Source organism: Sarcophilus harrisii, chromosome 3 (assembly GCF_902635505.1).
Source record: "Sarcophilus harrisii chromosome 3, mSarHar1.11, whole genome shotgun sequence".
Lineage (NCBI taxonomy): Eukaryota > Metazoa > Chordata > Mammalia > Dasyuromorphia > Dasyuridae > Sarcophilus > Sarcophilus harrisii.
In genome coordinates, this window is record NC_045428.1 from 163857270 (window position 1) to 163880095 (window position 22826).

A 22826-nucleotide genomic window follows, 5' to 3' on the forward strand; every position below is an offset into this window, starting at 1 on the left:
ATTACTTCCATGTCTATGTTTTCTTTTTAACAAGGTATAGTTTCCTGCTCATACCTTTAATTATATCTGGTTTTGCTTTTCCGTTGTCTGCAAATGTGATTGTTACCACTGTCTTTTTCACCACAGTTGAAGTATAACATATTCTTTTCCAATCTCTTATTTGAACTTTGTGTTACTGTTTCAAGTATGTTTCTTGTAAACAACATATTATTAGATTCTGTTTGTTAATCCATTTTCTTATCTGGTTCCATTTTATGGATGAGTAAGCTAATTAATGGAATGACTATTCACATTCACAATTATGATTACTAATTGAGAATTTCTCTCCATTTTATTTTCTTCAACTAACCCTTTCCTCTTTTTATCCCATGCCTTTTCTAAAGTCTTTTTTGTTTCTGACAGCTGCCTTCTTTTATCTGCCCTCCCTTTTATCTCTCCCTACCCCTTTCTCTTTTCCCTTCCCTCTATTTCCCTTTTGAATGAGATAGATTACCAGTTGAGTATGTATACATCCATCCATATACACACACTCTCTCAATCTCTCTCTCTGTCTTTCTCTGAATCTCTGGATCTCTCTCTCTCTCTCTCTCTCTCTCTCTCTCTCACACACACACACACACACACACACTTTTTGGAATAAATTTAGAAGTGATTGAGATTCAAATATTGTCCAACTACCTCCCTTTCATTTCCCCTCCACTGTATAAAAGCCTTTTTTGTATGCTTGTTTTCTGTAAGATAATTTCCCCCCTTCTTCTTCTCCTTTCTTCTTTCTCTCAAGGTATCCCTCTTTTTTGCTTATCCATTTTTTAGCATCTCCTCAACTTAGTCAATTCAATCTCATACCCTCTATGTAGAATTCTTCTAACTGCCCTAATAATGAATAAGTTTTTAGAAGATACATTTCATCTTCCCACATAGAAAGGTAAACAGTTTAACCATATTGAGTCCCTTATGATTTCCTTTTCATGTTTACCTTTTTATGTTTCTCCTGATACGTATATTTAAAAGTCAAATCAACCCTGGTCTATTCATAAAGAATGTTTAAAAGTCCCCCGTTTCAATGAATATTCATTTTTCCTTGAAGAGTAGGCTTGATTGTTAATCCCAGTTCTTTTGTTTTTCTCGAATATCATATTTCTCAGATATCATATTCCAAGCCCTCCATTCCATTAATGTGGTAGTTGCTAAATCTTAAGTGATCCTGACTGTGGCTCCACAGTTTTTGAATTTTTTTTTTTCTGACTACTTGAAATATTTTCTCTTTGACCTGGAGATTCTGGTATTTGACTATAATATTACCAGGAATTTTCATTGGAGTTTCATTTGTTTCAGTTTCTATTTTACCTTCAAGTTCTATGATATTAGGTCACCTTTTCCAGATGATTCCTTACAATATGATGTTTAGACTCTTCTTTTAATCATTGCTTTCAGGTAATCCAATATTTTTTTAAAATATTTTTCTCATCAAGCCATTCTCCAATTGATAAATGGTCAAAGGATATGAACAGATGATTTTCAGAAGAAACTGAAACTATTTCTAGTCAGATGAAAAGGTGTTCCAAATCATTGTTGATCAGAGAAATGCAAATTAAGACAACTCTGAGATACCACTACACACCTGGCAGATTGGCTAAGATGACAAAAACAAAGATAATGATGAATATTGGAGGGGATGTAGGAAAACTGAAACACTGCTGCATTGTTGATGGAGTTGTGAACGGATCTAACCATTCTGGAGAGCAATTTGGAACTATACTCAAAAAGTTATCAAACTGTGCATACCCTTTGATCCAGCAGTGTTACTACCAGGCTTATTTCCCAAAGAGATATTAAAGAAGGGAAAGGGACGTGTATGTGCAAAAATGTTTGTGGCAGCCCTTTTCATAGTAGATAGAAACTGGAAATTGAAGAGATGCCCACCAATTGGAGAATGGCTGAATAAATTTTGGTATATGAATGTTATGGAATATTATTGTTCTATAAGAAATGACCAGCAGGATGAATACAGAGAGGCCTGTAGGGACATACATGAAATGATACTAAGTGAAATGAGCAGAATCAGTTCATTATACACTTCAACAACAATACATGATGATCAATTTTGGTGGATGGGTTCTTTTCAACAAGGATAGGATCTAAATCAGTTCCATTTGATCTGTAATGAAGAGAACCAGTTACACCCAGAGAAAGAACACTGGGAAATGAGTATGAACCACAACATAACATTTCCATTCTTTCTGTTATTGTTTGCTTGCCTTTTTGGTTTTTTCTTCTCAGGTTATTCTTATCTTCTTTCTAAATCCAATCTTTCTTGTGCAACAAGATAACTGTATAAATATGTATACATATATTGTATTTAACATATACTTTAACATATTTAACATATATGAGACTACCTGCCATCTAGGGGAGGGGATGGAGGGAAGGAGGGGAAAAGCTGAAACACAAGTTTTTGCAAGGGTCAGTTTTGAAAAATTACCCATGCATATGTTTTGTATATAAAAAAGTTATAATAAAAAATAAAATTAAAAAATATTTTCTCAATATATGTAATTTTTAATCTTTTTTAAATTTTGAGTTCCAAATTCTACCCTCTTTCCCTTTCCTCTCTGCTTCTTAAGATGGTAAGTAATCTAATAATAGATTATACATGTGCAATCAAGTAAAGCTCTCCATAATGTTGGATCAGTTCACAACTCCATCAATAATGTATTAATGTCCCAATTTTTGCACATCTCCTCCAGCATTTATCATTATCTTTTCCTATCATCTTAGCCAATCTAAGAGTTATGTATTGGTACCTCAGAGTTGTCTTAATTTGTATTTCTTTGATCAGTAGTTATTTAGAACATTTTTTTCATATGACTAGAAATGGTTTTAATTTCTTTATCTGAAAATTGTCTGTCATATCCTTTGACTATTTATCAATAGGAGAATGGCTTGTATTTTTAGAAATGAGACCTTTATTAGAACCCTTGGATGTAAAACTTTTTTTTCCCATTTTCTGTTTCCCTTCTATTTTTGTCTGTATTGGTTTTGTTTATACAAAAACTTTTTAACTTAATATAATACAAACTATCCACTTTGCATTTCATAATGTACTCTATTTCTTCTTTGTCCACAAATTTCTTCCTTATCCACATCCTTTGTTCTTCTAATTTAATCAATCACTCTTTATGTCTAAATCATGACCCATTTTTACCTTATCTTGATATAGGGTGTTAGGTATAGATCAGTGCCTAGTTTCTGCCATAATAATTTCCAATTTTCCTAGCAATTTTTTTTTCAAATAGTGAGTTCTTATGTGAGGAACTGGAGTCTTTAGGTTTTTCAAACTAGATTATTTTAGTCATTGACTATTGTGTCTTATGAACTTAATCTATTTCACTGATCAACTACTTTGTTTGTTGGCCAGTACTAAATGATTTTGATGACTACTCTTTATAATATAGTTTTAGGTCTAGCACAACTAGCCAAATTCTTGACATTTTGTTCTTCCAGATTAACTTTGATATTACTTTTCCTAGCTCTGTAAAATAATTTCTTGGGAATATGACTGAATAAATAGATCAATTTAGGTAGAATTGTCATCTTTATTATATTAGCTCAGCCTTATGGGTAGGATTTTTCATCATAAGTCCTTCATAACTTATGAATCGTGGATCAGTGTACTGCTGAGAATAACAAAGTCATTTACAGCTGGTCATCCCAGAACATTGTTTCAAAATTCTTTTCTCAGTTACTATTGCTAATTGTATGTCCCCCCATTTATTTCATTCTCTCTTTTCTTTTACTCTGTCTATCCTCAAATGTGTTTTTTTACATACTACTCCATTCCCCAATATGTCCTTTCTTTTATCACCCTCTCCCCTTCTCCTATTCTATTGCTCTCCTATTTTCCTGCAGGATAAGATAGATTTCTATACCCATGTTGAGTATATGCTATTTCCTCTTTGAGCCAATTCTGAAAAGAGTGAAGTTTATTTGCTCCCTCTCTCTTCTCTCTCTTCCTGTCTGTTGTAAAAGCTTTTTTTTTTTTTGGTCTTTTTTCATGGCAGATGACTTACACCATTCTACTTTTTCCTTTCCTTTTCTCCCAATACATTCCTCTCTCAACCCTCAGTTTCATCATTTAAAAAAATAGATATTATCCCTTCATATTTAACTCATACCTGTGCCTTCTTTCTATTAATACTCCTTTAAATTCCATAATGATGAGAAAGTTTTAATGAGTTGCAAATATCATCCCTCCCCCCCCATGTAGGTATGTAAAAGGTAAATTTTATTAAGTCCCTTATGAAATCACTTTCCTGATTATTTCATTATACTTCCCCAGAGTCCGTATTTGAAAATAAAATTTTCTATTCAGTTCTAGTCTTTTCATCATGAATCTATTTCAAATCTATTTCATTGAATGTCTACCTTTTCCCCCGAAGGAGTATACTGTTTTTCTGCATTCTTGCTTGGAATCCTAGCTCCATTGCTCTTCAGAAGATCATATTCCAAGGCCTCCAATCCTTTAATGTAGAAGCTGCTAAATATGGTGTTATGGTGTTATACTGACTGTAACTCCACCATTACATTTGTCCAATCAATAGTGATTTAGAGTATTTTTTCATATGACTAGAAATTATTTTAATTTCATCATATGTAATTTTTTTTTATTGAATCGGTTCTTTCTGGATGCTTGCAATACTTTCTCCTTGACCTGGGAATTCCAAGCATTTGGCTGTAATATTACCGGGATTTTCATTTTGGGATCTCTTTCAGGAGGTGGAGCCTTTCAACTTTTAATTTGTCCTCTGAGTATCAGAAGAGTTTTCTTTCATAATTTCTTGAAAGATGATATCCAGGCTCTTTTTTTATGATCATGACCTTTCAAGGCCTCTTTGGTGTCTCTGTGCTAAGAGATGTGGAAGTCACCAATATTGGCACTGATTCTAAACCCATTCCTGCTCTTCTGTTGTGTAGCTGGGGTTGGGGTCAGGACTGTGCCATAAGTGCACTAGGACAGCCTGAAGCAGGACTGCCTGCTGGACTTCCACTCTGAACATCCAGACCTTTTCTGCTGACCTAATTGGCTTAAGCTGAAAAGTGTTCTACTCTGTCTTTCTGGGTTTTCTCACACTCTAAAGTTTCTTTAGAAATATTATTTAAAGGAATTTGGAACAATTTGGGGAAAACGTTGGGTGAGTTCTTCCCTTTACTCTGCTATCTTGGCTCCATCTCCCTTTGTATTCTTTTCATTAATTCCCTTGATACTCTTGACCTTTTGTTGTTTCAGATTAATTTGTTATTTTTTCTAACTCAAATACATTTTTGGTAATTTGATTGGTTTGGCACTGAATAAGTAAATTAATTTAGGGGGAATTGTCATTCTTATTATATTGGCTGGGCCAACCACAAGCAATTGACACTTTCCCCATTTATTTAGGTTTGACTTTATTTGGGTAAAAAGTGTTTTGTAATTGTGTTCTTAATCTGAGACAGTAATTAAATAACCTTGCCTTTTTATCCCTTTAGCTGAATAGATTATGCTCTAGCCTCTTAATTTTACAATGCACATCTCTGTGCTTAAAATGTATTTTTTCTAAACAACGCATTGTTGGATTCTGGTTTATAATTTATTATGCTACCCATTTCCATTTTATTGGTGAGTTCATCCCATTCACATTTGTAGTGATAATAGCTTCATATTTCTCTTAATCCTATTTTCCCCTAGTTTATCCTTGTTTTTCTCTTTTACTTTTCACCCTTTTCTTCCTCATAAGTGTTTTACTTCTCACCAGTACCTCCTTCAATTCTTCTTTCCCTTCCATCAATCCTCCCCCATCTCTCATCATTTTTCCTTTTTACTTCCATATAGAGTAAAACCCACCTGAGTGCATATTATTTCTTCTTTGAGCCAATTCTGATGAGAGTAAGGTTCAAATTTTGCCTCTCCCCCTCCCCAATCTGCCAAAATATAGCAATGACTCTTTCATACCTCTTTTATGTGAGATAATTATATGAGAATAATATATTCTATATTCTAAATCCTTCTTTTACCATTAAAATCATCTTTTTCACTCTTTAATTTTCTTAATCCTTTCACATCTCTACTCATCTCTATACTCTGTGTCTATGTATATGCCTTCTAATTGCCTTTGTAGTGATAAAATTCTTAAAAATTAGAAATATTGACTTCCAGGGGCAGAGCCAAGATGGCAGACACTACACATGTTTCTCTCTGATCCTCTCTACAACCCTCACACTAATTATGAAATCCAGCCTCTGAATTAGCTCTGGACCAGCAGAACCCGCTAATATTGGGAGTGCAACAAATTATCAACAGAAGATAATTTTGAAGATCATCAGAAAAGGTCTATTTCAATTGGAAATGGGAGATAGCCAGCAGAAGCAGCTGAGTACAAACGCCAGTGCAGATAGTGCAGAGTCCCCAGGGAGGTGCAGACTCCACAGGGTGCCATATGGAGTGGCAGAGAATCTAGGGGAACGAATCTACAGGAATCTACAGCAGTGTTGGACATTCTACCCTGGTTGCAAGCTAATAGGTCAGCAGAGAAGTTATAAAGCATCCAACACAAACACAGAAGATCAATAGTGAACCCTCAAATGCCAGAATCTCACAGGACCTGGCCATGCCCACCCAGCACCAGGAGTGAATCAGCATTGACTCAGCTCAGGTGCAGCAGCTTGAAAAACCTCTCCTGCCCTAAAGGCATTTTTAAAAATGAGTAAAAAAAATAAAATAAAGAGGACTTCTATGGTGAAAGATAACATATTTCAAACCCTGAGGAAACTAATGGCAGATTGTCTCCAGATGAAGCCCCAAAAGGTGATATAATCTGGTCCCTATCACACAAGGTTCTCCTAGAAGAAATTAAAAAGAATTTTAAAAGAGATCTAGAAGAAAAATGGGGAAAAAAGAATGAAAAATTTGCAAGAGGATTTGGAAAAAGCAACACAGAAACTATCTGAAGAAAATTCACTACAAAAGAGACTCAGTGAGATGGAAAAAAGCATATAACTCATTAAAAAATAAATTTGATAACATGGAAAAAGAAAGCAGCTCCCAGAAAAACAGAATTTGTGAAACAGAAAAAGAAAATAACTCCTAAAAAAGAATTTGTGAAATGGAAAAAAAAATCCATAAAACAAAACAACTATTTAAAAATTCAATTGGACAAATACAAAAAAAAGTTTAAAAAAGTAAATGAAGAAAAAAATTCACTAAAATTCAGAGTGGAACAAATGGAAGCGAACTTCTCAACCAGACAGCAAGAATCAGTCAAGTAAAACCAAAAAAATAGGGAAAAATTGTAAAACACCTAATTGGGAATACAACTGACCTGGAAAATAGATCTAGGAGAAACAATCGAAAGATTATTGGACTCCCTGAAATCCATGATGAAAACAAGAGTCTAGACACTATCTTTCAGGAAATCATCAAAGAGAACTGCCTAGATATCATAGAATCAGAAGGTAAAATGACCATTGAAACAATTCACCAAATACCTCCTGAAAGAGACCCCAAAACTAAAACCCCAAGGAATATCATGGGTAAATCTGAGAACTATCGGACCAAGGAAAAAGTATTACAAGCAGCCAGAAAGAAACAATTCAAGTAGCAAGGTGCTACAATAAGTATTACTCAGAACCTAGCAACTTCCACTTTAAAGGATCAAAACGCCTGGAATCTGGTATTCTAAAAAGCCAAGGAACTTGGAGCACAGCAAGAATAAATTACCTGCTAAACTAAGCATTTTATTTCAGGGAAGAAGATGAACATTCAATGAAACTGGTGAATTCCACTTATTTTTGATGAAAAGACCACAGATAAACAAAAAATTTGATTTCCAAATATAGAACTCAAGAGAAGCATACAAAAGTAAAAAGAAAAAAAACCTCCAGAGAACTGTATTTCTGTTAAAGGTATACATTGAGAGTTCATGTATAATCTGATTTTATTGTTATACTATAAAAAAAAATAGAGATGAAAAGGGGATTGTGACAGAAAAAAATGGGAAGGTGAAGGTAAAATGAGGGAAATTACATCTCAGGAACAGACAAAGAAAACATATTATAATTGAGGGAAAGAAAGGAGGGTGATGAATATTGTGTGAATCTTATTCTCATCAGATTTGGCCCAAAGAAAGAATACTAGATATATTTGATTTCACTGAGAAACATTTTTCAACTTATAGAAAAATGGGAAGGGAAAGGGGAAAAGGGAAGGGGTAGGCTAAATAGAAGGAAAAAGAGAAATAATAAGGGGAAATGTATAAGAAAATGTACTTGCTTGAGGCAAGTAGTGCTCATAAATAAAATACTAGGGGGGAGGGAAAGGGGAAAAGGAAAGAAAAAAAGTATAATTTGGGGTTAATAAGATGGCAGAAAATACAGAATTAGTGGTTTTAACTGTAAATGTGAATGGGTAAACTCTCCCATAAAACATAAGTGGAATGCAGACTGGATTAAAAGCCAGACTCCTACAATATGTTGTTTACACGAAACACGTTTAAAGCAGAGAGATACAGAGTAAAGGTAAAAGGCTGGAGCACAATCTCTTATGCTTCAAGGTGAAGTAAAAAAAACAGAGATAAGGAAACTATATCATGCTAAAGGGTACCATAGATAATGAAGCAATATCAATATTAAACATATATGTACCAAGTGATGTAGCATCTAAATTCCTAAAGGAGAAGTTAAGAGAGTTTCAAGAAATAGACAGAAAAACTATAATAGTGGGAGATGTCAATCTTGTTCTCTCAGTACTAGATAAATCAAATCACAAAATAAATAAGAAATAAGTTAAAGATGTAAATAGAATACTAGAAAAACTGGATATGATAGATCTTTGAAGAAAATTGAATGGAGACAGAAAGGAGTACACTTTCTTCTCAGCAGTTCATGGAACCTATACACAAATTGACCATATATTAGGACATAAGGACCTCAAAATTAAATAGAGAAAGGCAGAAATAGTAAATACATTTTTCTCCCTATCACGATACAATAAAAATTACATTCAATAAAGGGCCAGGGGAAAATAGACCAAAAAGAAATTGGAAATTAAATGATCTCATCCTAAAGAATGAAGGGGTGAAACAGCAAATCACAGACACAATCAATCATTTCATCCAAGAGAATTAAAATAATGAAACAACATACCAAAATTTGTGGGATGCAGCCAAAGTGGTAATAAGAGTAAATTTTATATCTCTAGATGCTTACTTGCATAAAATAGAGAAACAGAAGATCAATAAATTGGGTTTACAACTAAAAAACTAGAAAAAGAACAAATTAACCCCCCAATCAAATACCAAAATTGAAATTCTACAAATAAAAGGAGAGATCAATAAAATTGAAACTAAAAGCATCTATCAAATTAATAAATAAAACTAAGAGTTAATTTTGTGAAAAAACCAACAAAATAGATAAACCTTTAGTTAATTTGATTAGAAAAAGTAAAAAGGAAAATCAAATTGTTAGTCTCAAAAATGAAAAGGGAGAGCTATCCACCAATGAAGAGGAAACTAGAGCAATTATCAGGAGTTGCTTTGCCCAACATTATGCCAATAAGTTTGACAAACTAAGTGAAATGGAGGAATACCAAAAAATATAGATTGCCCGGATTAACAGAAGAGGAAATAAATTAACTAAGTAGTCTCATTTTAAAAAAAGAAATAAAACAAAGTATTAATCAGCTTCCTAAGAAAAAATCCCCAGGACCAGATGGATTTACATGTGAATTCTACCAAACATTTAAAGAACAATTAACTCCAATACTATGTAAATTACTTGAAAAAATAGGGAATGAAGGACTCCTGCCAAATTCCTTTTATGATACAGACATGATACTGATACCTAAAACATCAGCAAGTATCATATGTAATGGGGATAAACTAGAACCATTCCCAATAAGATCAGGGATGAAACAAAGTTGCCCACTATCACCATTGCTACTCAATATTGTATTAGAAATGCTAGCCTTGGCAATAAGAGAAGAAAAAGAAATTAAAGGAATTAGAGTAGGTAATGAGGGAACCAAATTATCACTCTTTGCAGATGATATGATGCTATATTATACAGATGATATACTACTATACTATAAGAACCCCAGAGTATCAACTAAAAAGCTATTAGAAATAATTCAAAACTTTAACAAAGTTTCAAGATACAAATAAATCCACATAAATCATCAGCATTTTTATACATCATTAACAAAATCCAACATCAAGATATACAAAGAGAAATTACACTTAAATTAACTGTTGATAATATAAAATGTTTGGGAATCTATCTGCCAAGAAAAAGTCAGGAACTATATAAGCAAACCTACAAAACACTTGCCATATAAATAAAGTCATATCTAAACAATTGGAAAAATATCAGTGCTCGTGGATAGGTCAAGTGAATATAATGAAGATGACAATACTCCCTAAACTAGTCTATTTATTTAGTGCTATACCAACCAAACTCTCAAGAAACTATTTTACTGAACTAGAAAAAATAACAATAAAATTCATATGGAAGAACAAAAAGTCAGGAATTTCAAAGGAATTAATGAAGAGAAAAGCAAATGAAGGTGGCCTAGTTGGTACCAGATCTAAAACTATATTATAAAGCAGCAGTTATCAAAATCATTTGGTACTGGCTAAGAAATAGAGGTGATCAGTGGAACAGGTTAGGTTCACAGAACAAAATAGCCAATGACTATAACAATCTAGTATTTGACAAACCCAAAGGCCTCAGCTTTTGGGGTAAGAATTCACTATTTGATGAAAACTGCTGTGAAAATTGGAAACTAGTATGGCAGAAACTAGGCACAGACCCTCCCTTAACACCATATACCAAGATAAGGTCAAAATGGGTTCATGATCTAGACATAAAGAATGATATTATAAACAAAGTAGAAGAACATAGGATAGTTTATCTCTCAAATTTGTGGAGGAGGAGGGAATTTGTGACCAAAGAAGAACTGGAGACCATTACTGATCATGAAATAGATAATTTTGATTATTTTAATTTAAATTGTTTTTGTACAAACAAAACTAATGCAGACAAGATTGGAAAGGAAGCAATAAACTGGGGAAACATTTTTACATGTGATAAAGGCCTCATTTCTAAAATATATAGAGAATTGACTCAAATTTATAATAGTTCAAGTCATTTTCCAATTGATAAATAGTTAAAAGATATGAACAGACAATTTTCAGATGAAGAAATTGAAACTATTTGTGTAACCACATGAAAAGGTGCTTCAAATCACTATTGATCAGAGAAATGCAAATTAAGACAACTCTGAGATACCACTACACAGCTGTCAGATTGGCTAAGATGACAGGAATAGGTAATGACCAATGTTGGAGGGGATGTGGGAAAACTGGGACATTGATTGGTGAAACTGTGAATAGATACAACCATTCTGAAGAGCAATTTGGAATTATGCTCAAAAAGTTATCAAACTGTGCATAGCCTTTGATCCGCCAGTTTACTGGGATTATATCCCAAAGAGATCTTAAAGGACGGAAAGTGACCCACATGTGCTAAAATGTTTGTGGCAGCATTCTTTGTAGTGGCAAGAAACTGGAAACTAAGTGGCTCTCTATCAATTGGAGAATGGTTGAATAAATTATGACATATGAATGTTATGGAATATTATTGTTCTGTAAGAAATGAGCAGCAGGATAATTTCAGAAAGGCCTGGAGTGACTTACATGAACTGATACTAAATGAAATGAGCAGAAATAGGAGATCACTACACATGGCAACAACAAGACTATACAATGATCAAATCTGATGGAAGTGGCTCTCTTCAACATTGAGATGATTCAAACCAATTCCACTTGTGCAGTGACAAAGAGAGCCATCTACACCCAGAGAGAGATCCATGGGAACAAACTATGGAATACAACTTAACATTCTCACTCTTTCTGTTGTTATTTGCTTGCATTTTGTTTTCTTTCTCATTTTGTCTTTTTCTTCCCTCTTGATCTGATTTTTCTTGTACAACAAGATAACTGTATAAATATGTATACATATATTGGGTCTAACATGTATTTCAAAATATTTAACATGTATTAGACTACCTGCCAGCTAGGGGAGGGAGTGGGAGGAAGGAGGGGAAAATTTGGAACAAATCATTATGCAGAGGTCAATGTTGGAAAAATTACCCATGCATATGCTTTATAAATAAAAAGCTTTAATAAAAAAATAAGAATTAGAAATATCACCTTTCCTTGTAGGAATATAAACCATTTAACTTTATTGAATCTTTTGTGCTTTCTCTTTCTTATTTCTTTGCTACCTTTTCATGTTTCTCCTAAGTTTTTTTGAAGATCAAATTTTTTAATAATCTTTTAATTAGGAATGCTTGAAAGTTCTCTATTTCATTAAATATCTATTTTTCTACCTGAAGGATTATAGTCAATTTGTTGAGTAGAAAATTCTTGATTGCAAATTCTAACTCTTTTGCCTTCTGGAATATCATATTCTAAGTCCTCTGGTTCTTTGAGAAGGCTCTAAATCCTATGTAATTCTGACTGTGTTTCCCTGATATTTGAATTGTTTCTTTCTGATCTTTGCATTATTTTCTCCTTGACATGGAAACTAGAATTTGGCTATGATCCTCAGAGTTATCATTTTGGAACTCTTCCAGGTGGTAATTGGTGGATTCTTTCAATTTATATTTTGTACTCTACTTCTAGGATATCAGGGCAGTTTTCTTTGATAATTTCTTGAAATATGTTGTTTATGATTCTTGATCATGGCTTTCAGGTAGTACAAAAATTCTTGAATCATCTTTCATGGATCTATGTTCCAGGTCAGCTCTTCCCCCTAATTACAATTCCTCATTATCTTTTTGTTCTTCTTTTTTTTCCATTTCTTGAAATCTTATAGTCACTTGTTTCCTCTTGCCCAATTTTAATTTTTAAGGTTTTTTATTGTTTTATTTTTTTCTAGTTATACATGTATATTAACTTTTCAATTGCACATTTCTTTATGAATCATATTGGGAGAGAAAAATTAAAACAGAAGGGAAAAACCATGAAAAAAAAGAAAAGAAAGTGAATATAGCATGTGTTGATTTATACTCAATTTCCATAGTTCTCTTTCTAGATGCAGATGACATTTTCTATCCAAAGTTTATATAAGGAATGCTTTGGATCACTGAACTGCTGAGAAGAACCAACTCTTTCATTGTTGAACATAGCATGGTTTTGCTGTCACTGTGAATAATGTATTCCTGGTTCTGCTTGTTTTGCTCAGCATCAATTCATGTAAATCTTTCTAGGCTTTGTAAAATCAGCTTGTTTATCCTTTTTAATAGAACAATAATATTCCATTACTTTCATATATCATAACTCATTCAGCCATTCCCCAATTGATTGTCATCTACTCATTTTCCAATTCTTTGCCACCACAAAAAGAGCTGCTACAAACATTTTTGCACATGTGGATCCTTTTCTCTCCTTTATGATTTCCTTGACATACACACTCAGTAATGGCATTGCCGGGTCAAAGGGTATGCACAGTTTTATAACCCTTTGGGCACAGTTCCAAATTGCTCTTAAGAATGGTTGGATCATTTCACCAAAAATGCATTAGTGTTCCAGTTTTCCCACAGCCCCTTTAACATTTATCATTATCTTTTCCTGTCATCTTAGCCAATCTGAGAAGTGTGAACTGATACTTAGGAGTTGTTTTAATGTGCATTTCTCTAATCAGTAATGATCTAGAGCATTTTTTCATATGACTACACGTGGCTTAAATTTCATCATCTAAAAATTATCTGTTCATATCCTTTGACCATTTATCAATAGGGGAATGACTAAGAATTATTTTCTTCAGTAAACTTTTGTACCTTTTTTTCTCATTTGGTCTAGAACTTCCCTGGTGTCATAGTACTCTTCAAGAACTAAAATCAAACAATAAACTCTGTGAGTGAGAGGAGAAGCTGCCCACTGGTACTAGTCAGTTGGACAACACAGTAATTTTCTTTTCTTTACTATATTCTTTTTCTTCCTTTCCCTCTGTCTCCATATGAGTGCCCTGCCTAAGATGAATAAATTTTGTTGACTAAAACCTTGAAAAACATTCTGGGGTTTATGAGCTAAGACCATGCCTTTAACCCAAATCATTCTGCTTTCATTAATTGATTAACAATAGCGCCCAGGCCAAGCCACATTTATTCATTCTTTGGACACTTTTTTGATTCAGAGTGAATGTAAACAGCAATTGTATTTGTTTTGACCAGATTTTTTTGATTAGGTAAAAGGGACCATTCTCTGCCTCATTTCTTGCCTAACCTTGGTCACTGACTATGTAGTTGCCTCAGTCAAACTGAGACTTCTTAAAGACCTTAGCTTAAAAAGACCAAGTTCTCCCATTATATCAAGGGCTATCTCTACTCGTCCTGATCAAAATCTTACCACTGTAAAAAGAGGAGAAAGAATCTGTTGACTTTGTATAATCCTCGCTCATTTAAAGACAATTCACTTTCATGTCACAGTATCACCTCACTGTTGTCATAGCCTTCTTTAAGAATAAAGAACAAACAACAACAATTTTTAAAGAGTAATTTTCTTTGGTGAATTTTTATATGTCTTCCTCCCTCACTTTTTTTTTGCTTCTTTTACCAAGCTCTTTACTCTTTTTTCATGATTCTTATTTCTTTTTCCAATTTTTTTCTACTTCTGTGTTATTTGCTTTTAAAATTCTTCTTAAGCTCTTCTAGAAGTTATTTTTGGGCCCAAGACAAATTTACATTTTTCTTTCAGGCTTTGCATATAGCTGTTTTGACAACTGTTGTCTTCTTCTAAGTTTGTATCTTGATCTTTCCTCTCACCATGGTAAGTTTCTTTTTTTTCTCCCATGGTAGCTTCTATAGTGAAATTTCTCTATTTACTTTTTAAACATAATTTTTTCCTGCCTTTTCTTTGAGTTTCTACTTCTATGTTAATGTTGAGTTTTGCTCTTACCTTATCCCACCTTTTTATGTTCAGGTTCTTCTTTTGTTGTTTGTTCATTTTTCTACCCTATTTCTTGTTTTGGAACTTGATATTAATGTTAGATTCTTTTCATGGTAAGGTGGCAGAGGAGGTGAGTGGCCTTCTCTCTTAAGCTTTAGACTTTTTGTATTCTTTTTTCAGAGCTAGTTCAGTGGGGTTTTTGGTGTTTCCAAGATTATTTGATCTTGGGAGAGATGTGGTTTATGCTGTCTTGATCTGTGTTCTGATCCTTATTCAGGAAGGGCCTCTGATCCTTTGGGATTGAAACTGATACTGCTTCTCCTTCCTTTGGACCAGAAATTATACTGTTCCTCAAGGTTTGTGATATCCTGGGCCTGGAAATGATAATGATTCTCAAGACTTCCATTTTCTTTGAACAAAAATACTACTCTTCACTCTGAAACTATGACCCAGAACTGAGTATAAATAATGCCATAGTTTTCCCTCAGGCCTCCTACTCCCTATTGCCTGAAAATATTCTTTTCTGTCCTTGAACTATGACTCAGAAGTGGGTACAATTAATGGTATTGCCAAACAGTATCTGGTCCTGAAGCTAGAATTAGCACAGGACTAGTCTGTAATCTCTTCCTGACATCTTGCCAGGTTCCTTTATCATCTCTGGCTTGAGAGCTTCTGAAGCTGTCACTATTTTTGTCACCACCACCTCACCCCATATTTCATCTACATGGTCTCTCTGGATCATCTTCTTTCCTTGTCTCAGAAAAATCTCTCTGTCTAGCCTTTTATGTTGTCTTAGGCTAAAAGGATATCTCACTCTAATTTTTTGTTGACTCCAGAGTTTGATCTGAGGCATTGTTTTAAAGCATTTGGAGAGAAATGTTGGGAGAGTTTGACTGAATACTTCTCTGTTCTGTCATCTTAACTTCACCTTCCTCCCTTAAAGTCAGTCTAAAAGCTTTTAATTATTCCCATTTGTAGGACACCCTCCACATAGCTTTATGAAGATTATATTGGCAGCTCATGTATTACCACATCCTTCCCTTATTCAAGAAGCCTCAGTGACTCCCTACTGATTAAAAAAGAAAATACAAATTTCAATTTGACAACTTTTCGCAAGTTTACTCCAACCTCTCATTCTACATTTATTTCATATCTTTCTACTTTTTGTACTGTATATTCTAGCTAAAACTGACCTTAAATTCTGTATTCCGTCTTTTGCTGCCTTGTCTTTGCACAAGTGATCATGTATTTCATGAAGGTTTTCTTCTCCTCTTTTTTTATCTTATTTAGTTTCTTCTAAGACTTAATCCAAGTGGCACCTATTATTGAAAGCTTCTTCTCATTATTAGTGCTCTCTCTCCTCAAATTGAACTTATTTATGTATCTTTTTGAATGTTGTATTCCCTTAATGCATATAAACTCCTTGAGGACAGACATAATTAGTTTTTATTTTGTTATTTTATCTTCATACCAACAATGAAGCTTTCCTCATAATAGGTACATAATACATGCTTTTAAAATTGAATAATACTTGTCAATTAACTTTAATAGGTATATTGCTAATTTATAACTTGTATGTAGCATATATATTGAGTAAATGCTTAGCTTTATCCCCTCTCTTTATATTGTAAGAATAGGTCAATAAATGATACATTTGGATTCCTTGTTCTCATGTGCCATGCTGCATGAGGAACTAGATCTCTCCTCCATATTCATGGATATCTTGTGCTTCCCAATGGCATGGTTCAGTACTTTGTTATAACAGACCACTTGGGAACTCAGGCTAAAGTTATTGATTACCGACAATAAAAAACAAAATCTTCAAAGTAATGAACTTCCTCACAGGAAAATAATATAGCTCTCTCATAATCAGAAAATGTAAACAAAATGCCATGTTTAGTCAAGCCAGAGTTTGTTTCACCCACTATCTTTGACCAAAATTATGTACTTTGTGGTCACTACATATTTCTTGTGTCTTCTACTAGCTCATCTCATTAATATTTCTGGATTGTGTTATTGAGATTGTATACTTCTCAGAGAACCACAAGCCCATAGAATAATGAGAAAAATCTATTGCAAGGGTCTCTCCCATTGCATGATTATTCTTAAATAGATTATCCAAGGGAGAGATATCAGAGGCCAAACCATTTATTTATTTGTGGGTATTATTTTGCTACATTCTATAAATGTGTATTGAAATATGGTCTTCAACTTTCAGCAGTTTGCAATATAGGGCAGAATTTATATAGGTAGTAAAGGCAGTTGTTAATTAAATGATAAGTTTACATTAAATATAAGCAGATCAGTAAGAACATCCATTGGTTTGGTGAGAGGAGTGTTAAGTGTTGGGATTGAAAATCAGAGAGAAATCATAGGATTTTAAATATGTAACAGATATTAAAGGTAATGTAATAAAATCCTCTCTGTTTTGCAAATCAAGAAACTGAGGACCAGAGAGGTTTTGCTACTTATCCAATGTCTCACAGTTAATTAATTAATGTCAAAAGCAGTACTAGAATACAGTACTTTTGACTCATCCAATTCTCTTTACACTGTATCAGACTCTCCAGAGGCACAATCAGAACCATAAAATACTTGGAGAAAGTTTCATTTTAAAATATTTCATATTGAATACACTGAAAGGATTGAGGATCAACTGGAAATACCCCATTATTTCCTCCTCTACCTTCCTCATAATTACCAATAACCAGTAGTTAATGTTGCTTACTATATGCAAGACCACATATTAGATTTTAAGGATATAGATAAATATATAATATAGTTCATTTTCACTTGGAGGTTATAGTTTACTACAATTTATAATTTCTCTTTTTCTCTCTCTTTCTCTCACTTACACACACACACACACACACACACGAGCAAGAGAGAGTGAGAGAGAAAAAGAGACAGAGATAGAAACAAAGAGGTAGAGGGACAGAGAGACACAGAAAAACAGATACAGACAAAGATAAAGAGAGAGAGAGAAACAGAGATAGAGAGACAGAGACAGAGACAGAGAGAGACAGAGAGAGGGAGATGGGGGAGGGAGAAGGAGAGAAAGACAGAGACAGACAAAGAAACTGAAACAGAAAGAGAGACAGGCAGAAAGAGACAGAGAGACACAGAAAAGCAGAAACAGAGACAGAGACAAAGATAGAGACAGAGACAGAGAGAAATGGAAAGAGAAAGAGGCAGACAGAAAGAAACGGAGTGGGGGGGAGAGTTTGTTACAGAATGTAGGATGCATGAGGGTAAGAGGTTTGTTATTTTTGTCTTTGAATCTCCAGTGTTTAACACAATACCTTGACTTTAATAGGCATTAAGTAAATGTCTGTTAAAGTTATTAAGGTTACATTGAACTGAATAAAATAGACAGTTTAAGTATACTAGGAATTTGAAGGAGAGTATTTTCACTGTAATCTGGGATAGTCAAGAAAGATTCTACATGTTAACCTATTAATATATTCAAATTGCATATTAATTACCTTCCTTCTTTTTTATAAGACTCAACATTTCTTGTCCTTCTGCTCTACATTATAGTTTTACATTTTGCAATAGCACAATCACAGACATAAAATTTAGAGCTGAAAATGAGCTCAGAGATTAGAAATAGAACCCTCTCCCTCCCACTGCACAGATAAGAATATTAAGACCCAAAGAGCTGAAATGGCTTCCCAAGGTCACACTGGTAATAAGTAGGAAACTCATCATTTGAACCAGATCTTCTAACTCTAAATTTAGTCTCTTTCAACTACCACAAGTACGTTGTGTGATACAAAGAAGGAGCTCATTGGAGTTTGAAGAAAAATATATTATTTTTACATAATGTTGGCTTAAAATTAAAATTTTTTAAAAATGAACACACTATTTTAAGGCATACCGTGATCAGTAAATACAATATCAGTCTGGTTTTAAAGTTTCTTTAATTTGAGTTGTTTTCTTTCCATGTCTTTTTTGGAACTCCAAGCCAATGTTTGTTTTTTTGTTTTTGTTTTAAATAAAAGCTGCAGGCTTATATACTTGTTCTATGAACAAAGGTCAGCAGCTACTGAGCTCTGGTTTTCAGTCTTTGTCAAGAAAACCTATATACCTTGTTAAAGAAAAATGAGCCAGGTCTTGTCTACTCAAAACTACTTCAAATGGTCATTTCAACCTGACAACTAATTTCCCTGAATTGATTAAGCGTGCTGGTGATTTGGATATGGCAATAGGCACAGATTGTATGCTTGTTATCTCAGTAAGAATATCTTATGTCATGGTTAGAAAGAATTTTTAAAACCATGGAGCCATGTTGCACAAACTTATCCTATGTGAGAAATTCTTCCATTCCTAAATTCTGGACATGGGAAGAGTTTTTCTTATGTTGTGGACTTAAAGCTAGGGTAGTATTTCAGGGACAAGTTTCTGGATTGAGAGGTTTCACACCGTCAGTAGCATTTTGCCTGTAAATGTTGAGGGAAGGATGAGAAAGTGTCCTTAGTTGTATGAAAAGAAAATCTAAGCATTTTGTAATTCTTTTTTTTTTGTAGAGTCTTTTAAATGACAGGTCACTTAGCAAATACTTCTAGTTCTTCATGGTGAAATGAAGAGATGAAAATACTATATATACTAGAAGCAAAGTTGCTTTAATTCTCCCCATTTATGATTCTTTCTATAAAAAGAAAATATCGTTTTTGTAATTGGCTATGAATTATTCAGAAATTTTTGCATCTTTCAATGAATAGCTGCCAATGTAGCCAAATTGTAGGATCAGCACATATGAAAACTTAATTGAATTGACCCCAAATCTGTTCTTTGTCTGCTCCTTTTTCCTTCTTTTTTCGAGAAGGACACTAGGCCTTAGCTCAGCTGATCTCTCTCTTTACTTGCTCCCTTTTCTAAGGTAGCCTTTTCTGATTAATACCAGCAACAACAACAATAATAATCTTTTTAAAATTTCCCAAGATGACTCCAACTTAAAAACAAAAATCAAAGAGTTGTGCAATTCCCACAGGGAAGCATTATTCAGTAGTAAATTGCTCCCACCAGAGTCCTCTGAATTTTATACATATCCAGAATTGCTTTTATAATAAAAAATAAGTGTTCTATAAGTGACAGTATCTAGGGAATATCACTAACATAAGTCTAGTCAATTCTTAGAAGTCAGTTCTTTGGACTCCCCTTTATTTTTCATCTTCCTGAGTCATTGTCACCTAACTACTTGACTTTATTTCATATCATTCAATGTTTGATAGGTATTATTTTAATTATACTTTATTTGTGCTTCAAATATTACTTCACTTAGTTTCTTTGTTGACTCAGATCTATTGTACAATTTCCACTTTAAAAGGTTTTGATTGTACTTGATCAGTAGTCTCCTTAAATGTATATAACTATAGTACAAGAACCTTCCTGTGTAGTTTCTGGCTAAGGGGATTCCCCCCATCCTCTTCCCCCCCTTTTTTTTTTTTTGCTTCTGTCATCTCCCCAGCCTTGTTCTTGTTTATTAATGAATCTGTGGTTAGCCTATGAGGCTATTTATTAGTAAATCTGTGGTTAGCTCATGACTCTCAATTGTAAGATAAACAACAATTTAAAGACCAAGTACATTTTAAGGAAAATATCCCCCTCCCCAAAGAAGATACAATACAGCTGTTTCCAATTTACTAATTATTTTAAAGTATATAAAAAATATGCAACGACCAAAAAAGTAAGGAACCAGTGGTGAATATGAATAAAGAGGAAGGGACACATGCTACCAACTTTATAACACATTAGTAGTCAGAAGTCTACTCTATTTAAAATTGCTAGTGAAAATTAGAGAAATTTTAGGATCATGATATGTCTGCTGCTAAATCCTTGTAAATGAAAATGAGGATCAAAATCACAGTATAAGAAATGGAATCTGTGCTTGTTGGTTATATAAAAAGGGAACAGTAAATATATAAACAAGAAAGGGGAGAAAGAAAATGATTCTTGCTTATATGTTTTTTTCTAAAATCTATATAGATTAGTGGGGAAAATCTTAGACACATGCAATTTTGGAAATTTCTTCCAAGAAATATATATTCTTGTCTTTTTTTTTTTGCAAAGAAAATAAATCCAAAAGGAAAAATACTCTAAAGCAAGTGATCACAGGGACTATTCAAAGTCACATTATCTTTTACTAGAGTCACACTCTTCATGATATTTAAGAAATACACACACACACACACACACACACAAATCCCACAAAAATATGTTTGGAATCTCTGCATTAAAAAAGAAAATAGGATAAAGCTTTTTTTTTTTTTTTTTTTTTTTCCAGTTACTTAAGCTCTCTCTTACTTTCTCTGCTACATTTACTATGATAAAATTCTATCTGGCTTTAAACACCATTTGAGCTCCCAACCTAGGAGTTCCTGTTTCTGGCTATATAGATATGACTATGCAGATCAAAAACACCAAAGACAAACTGCTTCCCAACCATACAGACTTAAGCTGTTTCCTTTCCTTTCTTTCTGTTATAGAGAGGGCTATAAACGATTTTTAGTTCACATAAAAGTGTACAGTGTTAACTAGGTGACATATGGGTGGAGGAAACATTACTGATTGTCCACTGCAGCAAGGGAGGCAGAGTTTCCATAGAGATAAGAAGCAAAAGTGCTCCATGCAACCTAATTGGTATGCATCTCCAGATCAGGTTCATTGTGCTTTTGCTAATGACAGGGTTGTCTCAGTAATAAGGATGGTGCACTGGAGAAATTTGCTGCCTTGGTATATTTTTCCCTGGCAGAAAACTACTTAGAGACTGTAGTCAGTAAGAAGAGTGACTGGCAGGCTGAAGGGGCTGCTTAGCAGCATATGGGGGAAGGCTGGCGCTCGGTGCCACATGCATATGGCTGCCATTAAACTCCAGCTTTGCGCTTTGTGTATTTCTGGTCCCATGCCAGTAAGCCCACCTGCTGCAAGAATACTTGTAAAGCACAACTCAAAAGTGATTGAAAAGCTACTAGAATAAACTGTAATAACACAGTGCTTCACAGATGGGACATAATTGCAAGCTAAAGTGTACAGCCTCTGCAGTAATGAAAACACGAGCCATTAAATTAAAATCATAAGGGAAAAAACTATAAAAGTCTGTTGATTTTTTTTAGTTTTATTGCAAAAACTTCAATTTTCCTGCCCTCATTAATCAAATACCATAAAACTATAGTGTTACTTTGTTCTAGTGGAGATTCAGGCAATTAAAATGATGAATGTTGATTAAAATGATGTAACTTTTGTTATTTACTTCCTTGGGTAACTGAAACTCTTGACAACATGAGCAATGGAATACTGACATGTATCTATCAATTTGCAGATTAAAGAGCCATCCTGACTTTACACTGAAAGTTTAAGCCATAAAAGTTAGTTTGTATGGGGTTAGGGGAGAGGCAGAGCACTTTATGTTAACATGAATATTGATAAACATGTTAAACAAGGCAATTCTTCATTAGTATGCTCTTTTTTGTCGATATTAGTAATTTTTTTAATTTTTGGACAATTAGAAAAGACTTGCAAAACTATGTAAACATATAAACTACTTGAGAAATATCAATGCAATTTTAATTAGTGGTAGTGTGATAATAATGAAATCACTAATCTGACATGTAATTAGTTGTACGGTGTGTATGAGTGTTATGTGGAGTTGAATGAGCTCCGCGGGACTCTAATACATTCTGGCCTCTTAAGGCGGTTTCTAGTGCTGAGAGGCTTGACAGAGCCATCTTTGTTCTGTTCCCTTTCTGTGGGTGGGCAGCTCAAGGAGAAAGAAACATTTGTTTCACAGTAGTTCCCGAAGTAAACAGGCTTTAAAAGACTTTTTTTCATTTTTCATTATGCATT